The sequence below is a fragment of the Camelus bactrianus genome, chromosome 11 (genome assembly GCF_048773025.1).
Source record: "Camelus bactrianus isolate YW-2024 breed Bactrian camel chromosome 11, ASM4877302v1, whole genome shotgun sequence".
Classification (NCBI taxonomy): domain Eukaryota; kingdom Metazoa; phylum Chordata; class Mammalia; order Artiodactyla; family Camelidae; genus Camelus; species Camelus bactrianus.
The window spans coordinates 82981132-82998004 of record NC_133549.1 but is presented as its reverse complement, the minus strand read 5'-3'; the positions used below and the strand labels follow the sequence as shown (position 1 = coordinate 82998004).

The following is a 16873-nucleotide window of genomic DNA, read 5'->3' as shown; positions in this document are numbered from 1 at the left end:
CTCTGACCTCACCACACCTTACCCCAGGTAATACGGTTAAAACAATTCCTTCTCACTGCAGCTTCCATTTCAAAACCGTGGGAGGAAGCCTGGCAGGAGGTCCCTGCATCAGTTCCATTTTGTCTTTGAGTACTAGCCCCTCCTGGGGAGCAGCATGTCCTGCCTCTGCTTCTTCATAGCAGAGTTTGTGCTCCCTAAGGCCAGTGAGCAAGGAGGCCAGGATTGGCCAGTGATTCTTCAGCCTCACTCCACGTGGGAAAGAAGCCTCACTCACTGCATGTGGGATACAAGTGTGGGCCCAGGTTAAGTGGGTGGCAGTTCTCCTGAGAGCTGACTAACTGCATTTCATTACCCATGCTTTTGTCAGAAGTTCTCTTTTTCATCACTTGGGACTTATTAAGCAGCAATGTGTCCTAACATTTTCATTTTGACCACTTTATGAAAAAATAAGCCCCAAGTTTTATCCTGGAAAAAAGGGAATAAATTTGAGGACTTATCTTCATAAAGGTTCTTAATAATGTTGATTTTGAAAGTTTCTGACCTACAACAGAGAAAAAAGAGGGGGTGGTGAGAGTTTGTAAGTTAACAATCAGTTGATTAAAGTGATTTGGCTGTGACTGACAAGGGATCAATTTTCAAAATATATAAACAGCTCATACAACTCAATATCAAAAACAAACAAACAAAAAAATCAAACGACCCAATCAAAAAATGGGCAGAAGAACTACATAGATATTTCTCCAAAGAAGACATACAGATGGCCAACAGGCACACAAAAAGATGCTCAATATTGTTAATTATTAGAGAAATGCAAATCAAAACTACAATGAGGTATCACCTCACATGGGTTAGAGTGGAGAATACAGTCTACAAATAGGGGAGAGGGTATAGCTCAATGGTAGAGTGCCTGCCTAGCAGGCATGAGGTCCCAGGTTCAATCCTCAGTGCCTCCATTAAAAAAATAAACCTAATTACCTCCCCCAACAACCAAAAAAAGTAGTTTACAAATAATAAATGCTGGAGAGGGTGTGGAGAAAAGGGAACACTCCTACACTGTTGGTGGGAATGTAAATTGATGCAACCACTATAAGAAACCATGTGGAAGTTTCTTTAAAAAAACTAAAAATACTAAAAATATAGCTACAATATGATCCAGCAATCCCATGCCTGGGCATATATCCAGAAAAGATGAAAACTCTAATTCGAAAAGATTACACACCAGTGTTCATAGCACCACTATTTACAATAGCCAAGACATGGAAGCAACCTAAGTGTCCATCAACAGATAAATGGATAATGGAAGATATGCAATGGAATGTTACTCAGCCATTAAAAAATAATGAAATATTGCTATTTGCAGCAACGTGGATGGACCTAGAGAATATCATACTAAGTGAAGAAAGTCAAAGACAAATATTATGATATCACTTATATGTGCAATCTAAAAAAGAATAAAATTTACAAAATAGAATTTTATTTTGAATTTATTTAGAAAATAGAAACAGATTCACAAAGAAAACACTTATGGTTACCAAAGGGTCCTAGGGTGAGGGTGTGGATAAATTAAGAGTATGGGTTTAACAGATACACACTACTATATATAAAATAGATGAACAACAGGATTTACTGTATAGCACAGGGAACTATATTCAGTATCTTGTAATAACCTATAATGGAAAATAATCTGAAAATATATACATATATGTGAATCACTTTGCTGTACACCTGAAACACAGTATTGTGAATCAACTATACTTCAATAAAAATAAAAAGTAAGTTAAGTGGTTTAGTGTGTGGGTGGCAATGAGAGATGGGGAGGGCAGCAGGGGGAGGAAAGAAAAGATAGGGCTTATTCTTCTATATAAGGAAGGAGAAATCAAAACTTCCCTGCATCACAGACAGCCTCATGTCAGGAATCATGGAAACTACCTAAACTCTTGCTTTTGTCAGGGCATCCCAAGAGGCAGGCCACATGGAGTGCTATAAAGAAACTAGGAGGGGAGGGAAGGGTAGAGCTCAGTGGTAGAGTGCATGCTTAGCATGCACGAGGTCCTGGGTTCAATCTCCAACACTTCCATAAAAAAAGAAACCTGATTACCTCCCTGACAAAAAAAAAAAGAAAGAGAGAGAGAGAGAAAGAAAGAAAAGAAAGAAAAGAAAGGAAGGAAGGAAGGAAGGAAGGAAGGAAGGAAGGAAGGAAGGAAGGAGGAAAACCAGAGGTGGTGGCTTCATGCTGTGGCAGCCTGGCTAAGCAGAAGGACATTGCCCGGAATCCCTTTCATGTGTGTTTCCGAATGGGAAAGGAAATATAAGATTCTTCTGTGAGATTTGGCGATGGAACCTGCCATCCCTAATCCTCTTCAGTGAGTGTCAGTGACCAGCCTTGCAGCTCTCCACTTTCCTCTGGATCCTCTGTTAACTTCCCCAACTCCTGGGTCAGGTGTGAGTTTAGCAAGGCAAGAAAGGGTCTTCGACTGGACGCCCCTACTACCAAGGTTAGAGGCAAGGAGGACAAAGAGAATGGAGCAGAATTTCAGTTTCAGGTCTGATCTGTGAGTTCCAACTGTCCCCACTTCATATCCATCTTTCCTTCCCCACAGAGAATGCTTAACCAGCTCCCACTGTGGCATAGCTGTCAAATCCCTGTAACAAGTTAGATATACACATCTCCTGGTGGTTCTGTTCCTCTCTTTGAACCTTGACAGATAAAGAAGGCTGCTCAAAATTTTTAGTTGTACATATAAAATAAATGGGTACTTAGTGACATGGCTGTGTTCTTAGTGCCTTCCTACTTAACACATGTAGAAAATATAAATCACATGATCTGACAAGCAGTTAAGTATGCTGTCTTCTTGGCATGCTGATAGCAGAGATTTTTTTTTTTTTAATGGTCTGGTGTACATTTTCCTAAAATGATATATTCTGGTATTGTGATTAAATACAAAATATAGATCTATATCTATATCTATCTAGAGGGATGTACCTAAAAATGTTAACAGTGGTTTCCTCCACACTTCCCCTCTTCTGAATATTGGGACCACTGCCTATTTCTACTATTCTAGCCCTTTATCCTTTCTCCAGGGCTTCTCCAAGCTTATGGGACCTCACTGTAGCAAACTCACTTGCAGGCCATCAGGTCACCTCTCTTTGCTCTTACGGATCTCAACTGCTCATTATCAATGTTAACTTCATTGACTAAAACCAGCATCTGAGGTGCAATCTCCTCATCAGATAAAAAGTTCTTACATTTTTCTGAATGTCTATTTTATAGGCGCTCACGAAAAAGTGCTAATAAAGACAAGTCATCTACCTTGTAATCTTTAACACCTATGACTCACAAATATCTCTACACTACCATATATAAAAATGTGTTCAGGAAACCTAACTGGAGTTGGGAAGCCATGGAGAAAAGGAGCTCTCACGCATACATCACTCATCGCAGCATGCATAGGAAGCAGGAAGAAGGAAGATTTTCCCTTGGCTTTGCAACAGCCAAGCTACAGGTGCCCAGCACAGAAAACTGCCTTCACCTGTAGCCAATGGTACCATGTTATTGCCTGTAGCCAATGAGAAGCCACCACCACTTTCAACTCTCATTTTCTTCCAGTGAACTTTTGTTTAAAATAACCCCAGCATCTCCTAACTTCCTCCTTTCCTCTATAAAAATACACTTTCCTCTTGGGTTCTCTGGACTTGCCTATGGTTCACCATAGTGTGCTTGTCCCGAGTTGCAATTTCTCTGCTACTTCTGAATAAACTTGATTTTGCTGGCTAAATCGCTTTACCTTTTTCTTTTTAAAAAATTGACATTTCTAGTGTCAGAAGTGGGATCCGAAGATGACGAATCCCTGAGGAGTTAACAAGCCTGGAACTGTGTGTGGTGCCCCTTTGAGCCCCTTGTGCCCCTCACTTCCATGAGTCATCGTCGTCCTTTTGGTTTGGTAAGTCTCTTCTGAGATTCGAGCTCCCCCCATTTTGGTTGAGCTCTCCAACTTTATTTGGGATCCGTTTTCTTGCAGGCATCATCCTTTTGGTGAGTACTCATTTGTTTTCTGAACTTCTGGTTTTGAAGTATGGGATCCCAGTCCTCTAAATTCTCTCAGCAGAGGACTCCTGGGACACCCTGGCCGGTTTAATGTTAAAAAAAAAAAACAACTATGGTCCCTCCTTGTGTACCTTCTTAAAACTAAGTGGATCGACTTCATCAAAGATCATTTACAACTCCAATGGCCATGAGAGAAACTTCCAACCTCCCCAAGCTTGTTTTTCTCAGAACCAAATTAGAAGACTGTAGCTCTAAAGTCAATCAGACTGAATGGGATCCCTCTTTTAATTGGTACCTGGAGGCTTCCAACAGTATTCAAGATTCCAAAACCGCCTCTTTACAAAATACCATTTCTAAATTAACCAACAATTGAAAGAGGACCCCCAAAAGAGCTTCTGAGGTCTCTTTTCCCCTTCCCCCATCCTTTGTCTCTGGAGCCAGCTTCCTTTCCCTTCTGCACTGTCCCCATCTCCTCCTTAGTCTCCACTTCCTCATTCTAATCTCCTCACTGAACTTTCCTTTTTCTCTGAACCTCTCCTTGCCTCCTCCTTTTCTGAACCTGTTAAAACTTGCGCCTCTAAAAATCACACTCTCTGAGGATCCAAATGCCTAACCTCTAATTTTTGCATGTTTCCTGGACTAAAAGCTGAACTATGAGCCATAGTCAAAGGTGTTTCCAAGGTAACTGAGGATTCCCACAGATTTGCTGAGGAATTTAATATAGTGATTCACATTTACCAACTAACTGGGCTTCTCTGACTTATATCAGCTAGTTCATATTCTTGTCAGTGAAGGCCAGGCTCACACTGAATGAAAACTGCCAATTGAGAGGATCCTGAGAAATCTTTAGAATTACAACCCTAGGACAAAGAAACTCCTGAGGTCTTATTATATGATCAAACTCATGGAGTCACCAAGCGACTCCACTTGGCAATTCCTAGGACTTTCCCAAAGCCGGTTGACTGGAATAAGAGTCAGGCTTGCCTCCAGAAGCCTGATGAGCTCATGGCATGATTATTACAGCCAGTTCCAAATTGTCTTTAAAGAAAACTCTGGTCTTCGTTTGGATGTTGAATCCACTCGACTTGCCTTTAATTCTATGTTCATTAACAGGCTAAACTGGGATCTTTCTCTTCTAGCTAAAAGGACCAGGATGTAATGGGAAACTGTGTCCACTCTAGATTTAGTTAGTTTAGAAAACCAACTCATGCACACCCTAGATGATTCAACTAAAAGGAAGACCACTAAAATCCTTAATCTTCAACTCCAAAAATGGAGGCCTCTAAACAAAACCAAAACCCTCCTGACCTCCACCATTATTTTAAAAAGCTAGGACACTGGAAGTAAGAAAGGCTGCTACACTTAAGTATTGCAAGGACTTTTAGTCTTCTAATCAGCCTTACCAATGTCCTCCTAATCTTCAAGGACTTTGAGGAAATACAGAGGATTTCCCCAACCTTTTCTCTTGTCTTGAAGAAATGACCCTTTAGAATGGGAATGCATCTCTTTCTGTCCTTTTTGCACCAGAGCTATATTCTTGGTGCTCAGTCCCACTACCATTAAACAGCCCCTGCCTCAGAGTACTAAATGGTTCAAATAGTGGGGGGTCTCTAATAAAGCTCAATAAGTTTTTATCTCTAAACCTACCTCCTTCATACTCAACACCTTTCAGTAAGCCATCTCACTTGCTATGAAATTCTCCTGTTAACTGCCCCTTGTATCACTCTTGTCCACTGTAATAATCTTAATCCTGCTACTCTTCTCCCCTCTTTACTGATGAAACCCTTCATGACTGCTTATAGGAAATTCCCTTAGATAATGTTGGCTTCTCATGATTCACTAATGGTTCTTATTTGAAAGACAAAAATGGTAAATATTATGTTGGATATGCAATGTCAACTCTTCTTTAAGTAACTGAGTGGCACCTTTGCCTTTGGCTACTTTGGCCCAGTGAGCCAAACCATACAGACTCACATGGGCTTGTATCCCAATCAAGGGCAAAATTGCCAACATTTACACTGATGGCAGCTATTCCTTTGGCATTGCTCACAATTTTGGATGTTATGGAAACAACATGGCTTCCTTACTTCCAGTGGAGATAAAATTAAAAACAGCCTTTATGTTCAGGAATTATTAGATGCCATACTCTTATTACCTGCTGCTTTGACTATTATTAAGTTTCTGGGCATGCTAAACTTGACTCTTTAGAAGTTAAAGGAAATTACCTCATTCACATTTTTTTTTCCCCAAAAAATGCTGCCCTCAAAGGGTCCAAAAGTCAAGCTTCTGTCATGGTCCAAAGGAACTTGGACCCTTCTGATTGTTGGATCTGTCATCAGAAAACCCAATCTGTCCATGACAGCCATGACTCTATTCTTCACTGTAGCAAACATTTTCCCTTCATCTCCTCTGTGACCGCTAACTACAGCTTACTCTTTTGGATATATCTCACTGAGTCAAACATCTACAACCAGGTTTTCCTGCACCTTGCTTTGACCTCTCTCATGTCATACCTCTCAATGCAACTAATCATACCTATTTCACCTATACAGTTCCCAGTTCTCACCACTAGGTTAGGTGTGCTTGCCATGGGAAAACAACTCCGTTTTGTATGGCCTTTGAGAACAAAGTCCACAGAAAGCATGGTTTCCCTTTAATTGTTCACCAAACACCACTGACCCTTGGTTTGAAAGGGCCAATAGAACAATCTCAATTAACGGCACTATTAATAACCAAACCCTAGCAGGAGTCTTACATGAACCATCTGGTTTTATCTTTGTAGCCAATGGGGCTCTCCATGGGCTTATGAATGTTTCGACAGCTGGTGGGTTAGAGGCCAGTGCTTACTAGGATTTCTAACTGTCCACATGGACATCCACATGGAAATCTGAAGCTTCCCATTGGTCTTCCCCATTAAACCTTCACAGCCACCTTAAATGGGAACTCCTGGGAGGTATACACGACTCTGGATTTGCTTCCATTGGAAGGGCACTTTTTCATTTAATGCAATCATTATTTCTCACGGTAACCCCAAGAGGTAGTTTTATCTCAATTTCATAGGTGAGGGTCTTGTCCAAGTCATCCAGATAGAAAGTGGCAGATCCTAGATTTAAACTAGCCTGTCAAATCCTGGAGTCTATGTGCCTCTTAAACTCTCTACAAGATTGCACCTTGACACAGCTAGGCCTCGCTTTGTAGGGTTCCTGTATGCACAAATTTCACTTAACAAAGTTTAATTAAGTAACACCAGCCCCCAACAACTTGGTTCAAATTCCAGTTACTACGTGTATTAATTGTACTTGTATAAAATATAAACGTGGCTGCTAGCTCTTCAGGCTACAAATCATAATAGAAACAACAGATGTCCATCATGATCAGTGACCAATAATGTAAGTTCTCTGAAAGTCTGTCAGTGAGCACTGTGAGGCTGTTACTTAGTTCACACATGGACAGAAAAGCATGTGGTTGTGTTGCTTGATTCCCAAATTAAACCTAAGTGACAATTTTTAAAAAGGGATGATCAAAGAGGGTACTCAGGCTAAGGTAGTGTCTTACTCACAGATAGCTGGGTGACAGCTTCCCATGGGCTGCGTCCACAGACATGTGAAGACTCGCACCATGAGCCATGGAAGGGTTGGTGCCACTACTGCAGTATATAGTGCTGCAATTCTGGGGTGCCTCACTGCTGAGGTGCTGGAGTGGCAAGTAATGCTTCCAAGGATTTCAGAGTAGAGCAGATCACTCCATGTCACCTGCAGCTTGCAATCCGTGGTGAAGAGCTGGATTCTCTTTTCAAGGCTACCATAGCTGGTGTGGTGTGATCCCTTATATTCCCAAGTCTCTGGAAAGAAGGGACAGCAGAAAACTGCTTAGACAGTTGTTTTAACCAATACTCTTTCCTCCCCCATCATTGTACTGTAACTGGGATGGAAGAAATAATGGGAATATGTGGAATTTTTAAAATAGTTATATTGAAAAGCATAGATAATTACTGTAGACATGACAAAAGAAACATTTGGACATTCTTAGATTTGAAGTTGGTAAGAGTACCCTTTTGTGTAGCAACAATTGTGTGTTGATTGGCTAGGTTCCTCCCACATGTTTTACACAAAAATGGAATTGATAGACCATTTTTTACAAAAATAATTTGTCTCAAGACTCTTCTATTTGTGATGTGTCAGAAATATTTTGCTCATATTTTCAAATTTTTAAAATTTCAAGTTGGTTATATATTCTGAATAACCTTAAAACAAAAGCTGGGAATATAGTGTTATGATGATTGATTACCATATTAGGTTGAAACTGAGATGCTATCCATTTGTAGTATGCACCATTATTTTACATACTCCTAAAGAAAGAAAAATTCTGTGAATTAAACTATGATATCCCATCAATTATGAGTTGTATCCCAATTTCAGAGATGTTAGAATACAAAAAAATGTTCATTTAGAAGTGACAAAATAGGGTAGTGGAGTTATTTATTTGCTCAGCACTTAGTATATGGCAGGCCCTGTGCTAAGTGCTCTCTCTATTGATGAATTTTTTCACCTCCACTTTAAAGATGTAAACCTGAGGCTCACAGAAGTTAAATGATTTGCCAGAATCACTCTAGTTATCTAGGAGATAGACTAGTAGATAGAAAAGGGCAGAACTAGGATACAAACCTAGATTTGGCTGACCCCAGACACCACACTCATACCTAGAATTGAAGTTAAATTTATCAAAGTTTTCTGCTTTTGGCTTAAAATTCCAACTTTCAGTGGTCCTTTATTGATATGTTAATATTCAGTAATTCATATAATATTTTAAAAATTATATTTGTCAGTTTCTAACTAACTGTTATACGATTTAACTTAATGTACTAGTTAATGGTCCATCAGAAAGTTATATTTTTCTGCCTGGAAGTCTTCATTTAAAAAAAAAGAATTTTTTGATGTTTTATAATAGTATCAAAAAAAACTTCTTATTTTAAAAAACTTATTTTATTATGGAAATTTTCAAAAATACAGAAAAATAAAGAGACTAAACAGTATAATGAAAAAAAAAAGGGGGGGGAACTGACCAACAAAGAGGAAAGTGCAGCAAGTAAATGAAAAGTGAGTGCTGGGTGTGAAACTGGAATGAGCTTAAATGGATTTATGGAAGAAACAGCTGAATGGAGGAATGTTGACACTGCTGCTGTTCAGGAGACTAGATCTGCAACCAGAGGAACCCGTTGAAGGAAAACTTATCAACAGAAATGAGAAAAGTGTGATGAAAAAGATGAAGGTGTCCTAGAGGATGTGATGCTGGCAAAAAACTTCACATTCACGGCTTCTTGGAGATATTTCATGACATTAAAAGTGGAAAGGATAAAATGTTGGAAGCTGGCAACATTTTATAAAGGGGTATGACAATTCACCAAGGCACTGAAAAGATGCTTGCTGTATCGTAAATTATACAATGAAAGAAGCAGCAAGTGTTGTTTAGACTACTCTTGGTAAGTTTTTATAAATAAAACACTTTAATGCTCAATGTTTCTAGTAAGTTATATAATACAAAATAAATATTAGTTTTAGTATTATATAACTGTCAAGAGAGTTTTAAATGTTTTGGTAAAAAATTTTAAAGGTCACAGAACGATAATAATATTCCCCCACTGAGTATTAAGATTGCTTTGCATGGTTTCAGTTTGCATGGCCACTCTGACAAGCCCATGCTGCCGTGCAAAGCAAGGAACACACACACACACACACAGCAAAGAATTAGTCTGACTTAAGAGGACGACCATTTGAATGGGATCAAAGTACTCTAGGTTTCTATGCAACCATTTACTATTTGGGCAACTTTGGAAAAATCACTTAACTTGCCAGAGTTGAGTCTCTTCAGCAGTGAAATAAGGCATTTGAACTATAACTTTCTCTTCTTTCCTGGCCAGTCTGACGTCTGCTAAGTGACAACCTACAAGTTACTAATGGCAAAGGCCTTTCTTTTGTCCTCTAAGTGAGAGGGCCACCTGACTCAATCTACAATGTGATCGTGAATATTAAATCTATAAATAAATCTAAGATAACAATCTATAATAAATGAAATCTGTAAATGCAATAAAAAGCAATTTGTAAGCCACTGTTCCTTCTGAGACAGACCGCATTCTTCTATGAATATCTCTCTAAATAAACTTGCTTTCACTTTACTATGGAAAAAAAAAGCAAGTGGCCATTTCCTGAAAATGTTAACTATAAACTTTTTGTTTCCTATGGGGGGGTTCTGGCTGATTTAAGAGTCACAAAGTTGGTTTTCATTCATCCAGACCACGACTGACACAGGCCCCTTTACATGGCTGAGCTCTGTGAGCATGGTTCTTTCTGACACTGAACTCACTTGGGCAAGTGTGCCCTTGAAATGTGCCTTTACGTTTATAAAATCTGAGCGATGTTGAAAACCTCACTTTTGCTCTACTTTTTAAACACTTAGTATATTTACATGAGAATTCTTCCTAAGGATTAATAAGTGCAATTAGATACTCATTTCAAAGCAGTTTACTTTGGTTCTTCCTTCAGGCAGGGGACCATGCCAGCTGCTCTGGACACAGTAGTAACTACATTTGGTCCCCACCCTTGATTACTGGTGAGCAACAAAGACATTTAAACCTTTTAAAATAAAACCAGATTAATTTCATTTAGATTACACATGAACACCTACTGAAGAAGCACTTCTAGCAATCAGCAAATACTTTTTGAGAACTTATTGGAGCTCCATGCTTAATGGTATGGAAGATAAAGAGAATTAAATTGTTCTGTCTTTGTGTTCAGACAGCTTACCACAAAGCTGAGGTTTTGGTTTTTTTGTTGTTGTTGTTGTTTTTTCTGAAAGAGCACAACATGTATGCAATCATGCCTTTTCAGAAAAGAAAAAGTATTCTCAGGGTCACATTTCATTAAAAACTCCGAGAACAGAAAATTCGATTAAATCGCATAGGACTAAAATATGAAGATTGCAATAAAAATAATGACTCCAGTCAATCCTTGACTAAAATTTATGTTAAGCACCTGTGAGGGATCCTAAACTGTACTGAAAGCTGTAAATAAAAGCCAATCACACTTAGGCCCTAGAGGGAAAGTCAATGGCAAACCTTGGTGATGCTTCATACCTCTCCTTCATCTTTCTGTCCCTGAGATTTCAAATCTCTTGCTATTCACAAATGAGATTTTACAAAAAGCTGCTTTTAAATCTTGGACATCGGATCACAGTGAAATAATCCATTGTGGGATAAAAGTTCGCAGGGTGGCAAACGAGTTAGAGGAAGCATCTGGAGCCTTTCTTCTGAGAAATACTACACCCACAGAGTTAACGGGGAGGGCTAGCGTTCTAGAAGGCCGCACTTCCTTCTGTATACAAGTGAAACTCCCTCAAGGAAAAACTTTTTTCTGAAGTAATTAGTAGGAGTACCACACCTAAGACTGAAAAAACAGGTTCTAATCCTCCAGGCAGAGTGAAGAAAGGCAGTGGCTTCCAGCAGAGACAGAGCCATAGGGCAGTTCTTTCAGGGTGTTAGTTGAAGATCGGATTTTTTTTAATTGAAGTATAGTCAGTTACAATGTGTCAATTTCTGGTGTACAGATAGGATTTCAGTTCCTCCTTTCCTTCAGTGTAAAGCTGTCTTGTGTGATAAAGTTGGTGGGGGGACAGGCATTTTGCCACACAGGTTTGTTGAGCACTTGAAATGTGGCTAGTATGACTGAGGACCTGACTTTTTATTTTGTCAAATACACAACATAAAATTTATGGGGGCGGGGAGGGTATAGCTCAAGTGGTAAAGCACATGCTTAGCATGCACAAGGTCCTGGGTTCAATCAATCCCCAGTACCTTCTCAAAATAAAAATAAACCTAATTACCTACCCCACCCCCCAAAAAAAACCCAAATAAAGAAATGACTCTTAAAAAGTATTTTTAAAAAATAAATAAAATGTATCATCTTAACCATTTCTAAGTTCACTAAGTATATTCAGTATTGTGCAAGCAACCTCCATAACTCATTTTTATCTTGAAAACATGAAACTCTTTACCTGTGAACAATTCCCAATTTCCCACCTTTCCCCGTCTCTGGCAACATCATCATTCTACTTTCTGGCCCTATAAATCTACTTTTGATACCTCAAGTAAGTGGAATCATATAGTACTTGTCTTTTTGTGACTGGCTCTTTTCACATAGCCGAATGTCCTCAAGGTTCATCCATCTTGTAGTGTAATAGAGAAGAACAAATCTGACTCCATATTAGATCTGTTTCTTTGGCTCTAACCCTGTGCTCTGTTTCTTGGGCTTAGTCATGCAAGTTCTGTACCTTTTGTAAAAAATGTTTCCTATAGCCTGAAATATACAAAGACAGCCAGTTCTCAAGGCTCTGATCTTTAAGGATTTAACACTTTCCCATTCATATAAAGATAAAAAGTTGCAGAATAGAAAATAACATTTGTCTTGGAGGTTTACAGGGGCCCCATGACCTGACCTACCTGGACAGCTATAAAAACAAAGGATTCTGACACTAAGAAGTTTGGAACAACCAACCACACCCCTTCCCCTTTTTAGTATAAAAGGAGCCTAAATTCTGACTTGGGTAAGATGGTTCTCCATGACATTAGTCTGCCATCTTCTCAGTCTTCAGGCTTTCTGAATAAAGTCATTATTCCTTGCCCCAACACCTCATCTCCTGATTTACTGGCCTGTTGTGTGGTGAGCAGAACAAGTCTGGACTCAGTAATAGTGGCATGTCTCAGAGTTTCCTTCCTTTTTAAAAAGGCTGAATAATGTTCCCTCTTACGTATGCACCACATTTTGTTTATTCATTTAATGGTCAGTGAACACTTGGGTTGCTTCCACCTTTCAACTATTATAAATAATGCTGCTGTGAACATTGGTGTACAAATATCTCTTTTAGACCTTGCCTTCAATTCTTTTGGGTACATATCCAGAAAATAGAATTGCTCGATCATATGACAATTCTTTTTAATTTTTTTAGTTGTCATACTGTTTTCCATAGCAGCTGCACCATTTTACATTTCTATCAGCAACACACAGGAGTTCCAATTTCTCCACATCCTTGCTTTAATTTAAAATAAAAACTCATACTCAATCCAGTTATGGGAAAACTTTTAAGTATGTTTGGAACAACATGGATATATGAGTCTGCTTTTCAACTGTAAATTTTATGAAATCTAAATATACATTAAGTATTCCCAATAAAAATTAAAATTCCTGATTAAAAAAATATATGGAGATGTAATATAAATGGAAAACACACACCAGGCTTCAAAGGAGAAAAGAACATCAAACATCTCATTGATAATGTTATATACTGACTACATATGAAATATTTTGAATATGTTGATACAAATAAAAATATTAAAATTAATTTTACCTGTGTTTTTACTTTTGTAAATGTGGCTACTAGAAGAATTTTAAATTACATTTGTGGCTCACATTATATTTCTATTGGACAGCACTGCTGTAAGGGTAGACACTATTCCCACCACATAATGAAAGCCATCAGATTCTGGAAGACTTCTTCTGGAGTCCCAATTACTGTAAGTCAAACAAATACTTTTCATTCTGTCTTCTGTCCCTAATATTTATATCCATCTTTCTTTTACTACGGGAGGATTACCTGAATGAAAATCTCTATCCACTGTTACTGAGAAAACCTGGACTGCTATATCCAGTCCCTCAGTGACTATCTGGTGTCCAGGCTTGGGTATCCTATTTTCTGTTTTGTTGGTGTATCATAGCCTGATGCCTTCCATTAGAGTGTCAACTCCCATGCCTGGGATGAAGGATGGGGACTGTGTGACACCACACCAGGGAAAGCTCAGTGGTGGTAATGTGTTTGCGGAGTCCAATTTCATTCCTTCTCCTTAAACTTGACAATGCTTCCTTAACACAACTTCTCCTCCTGTACCTTTGTGATTCTTACCCATTTACAGCTTATTCCCACTCTGAAAGCAGGCAGAAATCCTGGGGTTCCTTCTGTCTATGTGATGACAAATACTGGGGCAGGACCTAGGCCAGGCGTGGTCACTTTCAGTGACTATGGCTACATGCCCAGAGGAGTGTAGCCCCTCAATCTCACATTGCATTTAGAAGATTTTTATATACCAAGAGCTTGCCCCATTTTACCATTCACATTAATGTTTTGAGTTCTCATTATAGACTCTAAGGTTTTATTTTTGTACGGCTATGTGCAATCATAAATACGTTTTCATACTGGTGATGCCCACCAAAGACTACCAAAACACAGTTATGGTCCAACAATGAAGGGTTGTATGCTGTAGTGAGGGAGACCTCACACTCTGGGGAACCCTGGGGTATCTCACGAAGGGGGTGTAAATCAGAGGGTTTATTATAGTATTCGGGCTTGTGTTAGTTTGGGGAGGGCCCAAAGAGACAGTGATCTGTTCTGGTGCCGTCAGGAAGTAAGGGCAATTCAGTGATACACTTATCTGGAAAGCAGGAGGAATGGAGTAGGGCTAGAGTTGTCATTGGAGAAGCAACACTCATGTTAGCTAGGGAAAGGATGTTTGGTCATCTTTTTTGTGGTTGCATTGCGTTTTTTACCTGTTCAGGCATGATTAGTCTAATTATCCCCACCTTCCATCTCCTCAGAGAGAGACCTCACCTGACATCAAAATTCCATGACTCTGCTTATGTTGATCAGGACATTCAGGTCACCAAAGGTGGCTCTCAGGATTCCTTTTCTTCTTAGCGCTGAATCTGATCATAAGACGGAAAGCAAAAGATTTGCTTAGCAGCTTTTGCTACAGAATATGACAACTCTTGGTCCCCGATACTGCTAATTCCGACTGTGTATGTGTGCTTAACAAACAACTTCTCCCAAAGAATGGAAAGTTCAGTCTGTCTTGTTTACAGCAAAAACAGCTGGCCCGGATGTAGCAAGAACTCAAATGACACTGAAATGGAGCGTTTCTTACAGAAGTGAAGGTCTTAGAGTTGACACCCCAGCACTTTGTCTCTGAGGATCGGGCCTGAGGCGAAAGCCCTGCCCGCCAAAGGAACCCCTTGAAGTAGCCAGGTGAGGTCACCTGACGGTGCGGAGTAGCGACCCAAGAGCTGAGAGCGCAGCCTGCGCCCGCTCCTAAAGTTCTGCCCTCGGAGTCGCCTTTATTGGTCTCGGGGGTTCTCGGCTCCCTCTTTCTCCTCGTCAGGAAATGACTCTCATTTTCTTCTGTCACGCTGGTCTTCAATCAAGCGCCCTTTGGGCTCATTGTTTGGGAGACTCCGAGTCGGTAGCTTTAGTGGCTAAGGAGCGCTCTGCGAACCCGCTGCCTCGCCTGATAAGACCTCCCCCACCTCCCGCCGCTTGCTACACGAACCGCCTCCGGAATTTCGCCCACACAACCACACTCACCCACGCCCCCGCCGCACCCCGCCCTCCGAAGCCCCGGCCCCGCCCCGAGCCTGGCCGACCAATCCCCTGCTCCGCTCCAGGCGCGACACTTGGGGCCCTTGCTGCCCCGCCCCCAGGCACCCGCCACTGGGGCCCCGCCCCGCCCCGCCGTAATCTTTGCGTCCTTCCCGCTCGATTTTGCAAGTAGGATTGCGCCCATCTTCCTGGAGAAGAAGGTGGGGTTTGGAGAGAACCCGGAAGCGGGGCGGGGGCGCAGGCTCCTAGGGCTTTTGTTGCCGGGTGCATGGGCGCAGTGCCGAGGGTAGCAGGGCACGCCACTTCCGTGCGCTGCGTGCGCCGTGCGCTACGTGCGCACGACGGGCGGGAATTGAAGATTACGGCTAGCCTCGCCCCTGGCTCTGCCCCCTTGAAGCCCCGCCTAGGGGTTTCCATGGTGATGATAAACTAGCCTCAAATGCCTCAGCTAGGCCTCCGCATTCCGTCCTCTAGGTGCTCAGAGGTACGACCGAGGTGCTGAATGTGTATAAGAGCGGGAGTGTGGAGACTCGAAGCCCGAGCAGAGGGGTGGGACGGGAAGCGTGTTCGAGACCAGCACCCCTTGACCAACTGGGGACTCTTGGGGTCGGGACAGCGGGTCTGCGATTTGGGATGGGGGCGGAGTCGCTCTTTGCAGAGGCAGCAAGGAGTATCCTTGGCTTCAGTGGAGGAGTCTTCAGCCCACCCGGGAGACGGAGACCGGAGGAGCCGGAAGGGGACGAATTTGAGGAAAATCCCTTTTTTAGGGCAGGGATGTCGGGGGAGCCCTAGACGGATCCGTATCCTAGGACATGGAGGTTTGAGAGGTCTGCGCCTGCCTGCGAGGACACCTTAAACGGTGCAGACGTGGTAGGAAAAAATTGTTTTATTTCTTAAGGCAGTAAGTCACATATTTAAAGACTCCCAAGCTTGCACGAGGCTTTATTACTCAAAAGCTTTTCTCCTACCCATTTCCTGCTTCCTAAGGAAATAGTTCAAACCTTTGAATTTTTCTAATCCAAGGAGTTTTATTTCTTCATTTTGTATCTGCATCTCTTCTTTGTGTTCTTCCTTCATCAGCTTCACTAAATTTAAATCCATCAGTCTGAAATATTTCCTAATTGAGTTCCTTTGCCTCTTGGTCACACTTTGCTGCAGCATTTGTGTAGTCAGCCATTTGCTTGTCTTTCTCTTTTTCTTGTCATACTCATGACTACATTTTACACTGGTTCCTTTTTGGCAAATCATCTTGGAATGAGCCTGCATTCAGCAGGTTGTGGGAGTAGATCCAGGGTTTTGTCCCACACTCATATTTTTTTCTTTATTATCAAGATTTTTTAGTTTAGTTCTTTTTCTCCCACTTTAAAATTAAGAAAGATGACACAGATATATTGTAAAACATATCTCGAAGGT

The 16873-nt window shown here is 40.9% G+C and overlaps 1 long non-coding RNA gene across 2 annotated transcripts; it reads right to left on the bottom strand.

Moving 5' to 3' along the window:
* Positions 1–1466: 1466 nt before the first annotated feature.
* On the bottom strand, positions 1467–15660 carry LOC123618326 (uncharacterized). Of its 2 annotated transcripts, none has more exons than XR_006726746.2 (3): positions 14696–15660; positions 7605–7886; positions 1467–2487 (listed from the first exon to the last, which is right to left on the bottom strand). It is a non-coding gene; the product is annotated as an uncharacterized LOC123618326 (long non-coding RNA). The 2 variants fall into 2 exon arrangements; XR_012510353.1 differs by having other exon boundaries at positions 1467–2484.
* Positions 15661–16873: the final 1213 nt, after the last annotated feature.